The 2357-nt window shown below is 42.0% G+C and overlaps 1 non-coding gene across 1 annotated transcript; it reads left to right on the top strand.

Moving 5' to 3' along the window:
• Nucleotides 1–1612: 1612 nt before the first annotated feature.
• On the top strand, nt 1613–1719 carry LOC112406720 (U6 spliceosomal RNA). The gene has a single exon (XR_003004619.1). It is a non-coding gene; the product is annotated as a U6 spliceosomal RNA (small nuclear RNA).
• The last annotated feature ends 638 nt before the right edge of the window (nt 1720–2357 follow it).

The raw sequence follows: 2357 nt of genomic DNA, 5'->3' as shown, positions 1-2357 counted from the left end.
GTGTGCCCTTGGCCAAGTTGCTGACCTTTCTTGCCTCATTTCCAAATCTATACAGTGAGGATAATAATAGCAATTTTTTTAACATCTTTATTGGAGTATAATTGCTTTACAATGGTGTGTTAGTTTCTGCTTTATAACAAAGTGAATCAGTTATACATATATCCCCATATGCCCTCCCTCTTGAGTCTCCCTCCCACCCTCCCTATCCCACCCCTCTAAGTGGTCACAACGCACCGAGCTGATCTCCCTGTGCTATGCGGCCGCTTCCCACTAGCTATCTATTTTACATTTGGTAGTGTGTATATGTCCATGCCTCTCTCTCACTTTGTCATAGCTTACCCTTCCCCCTCCCCATATCCTCAAGTCCATTCTCTAGTAGGTCTGCGTCTTTATTCCCGTCTTGCCCCTAAGTTCTTCATGACCATTTTTGTTTGTTTATTTTTAGATTCCATATATATGTGTTAGCATACGGTATTTGTTTTTCTCTTTCTGACTTACTTCACTCTGTAAGACAGACTCTAGGTCCATCCACCCCACTACAAATAACTCAATTTCGTTTCTTTTTATGGCTGAGTAATATTCCATTGTATATATGTGCCACATCTTCTTTATCCATTCATCTGTTGGTGACAATTATTTTGTGGGGATGTTAGGCTTGATGGTACCTGGTAATCTCTCAATAAATGTTAATTATCATAATGTGATAATATATAATTCTTGTTACAATACAATCTTTCACTTTTTTTTTGGCAGCTTGGCACGGGGGTGGAATGAGGTGTGTGCCCATGTGTCCTTACCATCTTTGAACATCAGTATTTTGGATGCTGAAATCTGACCCTGTAGCAATAACCTTCTGACTGTTCTCCCCACACTCTTACTTTCCCACCCCTCGTCCCCATAATCTCTATTTAGCTTCTAAAGTGACACCATGTAGGAGATTCAACCACCCTGAGGCAGCCGTGGGAGAAAGCACCTCTAGCCAACAGCATCAGCTGCCAGCCATGAGGGAAGACGGTCTCTAAATGATTCCAGCCAAATGGCTGCTTTATGCAGCCATTAAGTTTTGGGGTGGTTTGTTATGTAGCAATAATAATTAGAACAATGACACAAATATTGAAGTTATCAAACACAGATTAATCAGTTTAAAAGTAGATGACAGGGGCTTCCCTGGTGGCACAGTGGTTAAAAATCTGCCTGCCAATGCAGGGAACACGGGTTCGAGCCCTGGTCCGGGAAGATCCCACACGCTGCGGAGCAACTAAGCCCGTGCACCACAACTACTGAGCCTGTGCTCTAGAGCCTGCATTCTGCAACAAGAGAAGCCACCGCAATCAGAAGCCCATGCACCACAATGAAGAGTAGCCCCCGCTCACAGCAACTAGAGAAAGCCCACACGCAACAACGAAGACCCAACACAGCCAAAAATAAATAAAATAAAATAAATTTATATAAAAATAGAAATTCTAGAACTAAAGAATACAATAATTCAAATCTATACATTAAAAGGAATTAGCAGCAATAAGACACAGTAAAGGCTAGGATTAGTGAGCTGGAAAAAAGATCAGTAGAAAATACCCAGACTGAAGCATGGAGATCAAAAATGATGGAAAGTGTGCTCGCTTCGGAAGCACATATACTAAAATTGGAATGATACAGAGAAGATTAGCATGGCCCCTCCGTAAGGATGACATGCAAATTCGTGAAGCGTTCCATATTTTTAAAAAAAAATGATGGAAAGTGTAGAAGAGAATGTGGGATGCACATGGAAAGAGTGAAAGGTCTAATATATGTGAAATTGGAGTCGTAGAAAGAGAGGAGAGAGAGAATACTGTGAAAAGCAGATTTGCAAAGGAAAGCCCAGAGAAACAAAGAAGAGGCTGATCATCTGACTTGTGCATTCAGGTTCAGTGAGATGTGAAAATAGGGGCATTCTCAAGACCTTGTGCAGTGACATCCAAGGTTTAGAAACAACAGAGAACTAAAGAGCAGGGAAAGTTTATGAGGTGAGACAAGAGGATGATGAAATCTGAGGTACCCAGAAGAGAAGACTGAGATAACTAAATTGTAGACCACTGAAGGCCATGTCTAATTCTTTTCTTTTTTTAATGGCACTTGGCACATGACTGGCACAGAAAAGACTCTCAGTATAACATTTGCTGAGTGAGGAGCATCTGTTCCACAGAGAGAAGGCTGTTGCTCGCGCTGTTTAGGCTGGCTATTGAAGAGCTGCCTGGGGCAGCTAGACATCCTCCAGATGCTACCTTCAGATCTTTTCATTACCTTCAGTCTTCATGTGTATTCTTGGCCAGAGATAAGACTTGAGGGGGGGATGAGGAGTACTAGGATTTAGGACAGCA

Source organism: Neophocaena asiaeorientalis, unplaced genomic scaffold (assembly GCF_003031525.2).
Source record: "Neophocaena asiaeorientalis asiaeorientalis breed wild unplaced genomic scaffold, Neophocaena_asiaeorientalis_V1.1 scaffold59, whole genome shotgun sequence".
Taxonomy (NCBI): domain Eukaryota; kingdom Metazoa; phylum Chordata; class Mammalia; order Artiodactyla; family Phocoenidae; genus Neophocaena; species Neophocaena asiaeorientalis.
The sequence above is the reverse complement of the archived record's forward strand: the minus strand, read 5'-3'. Positions and strand labels throughout refer to the sequence as shown.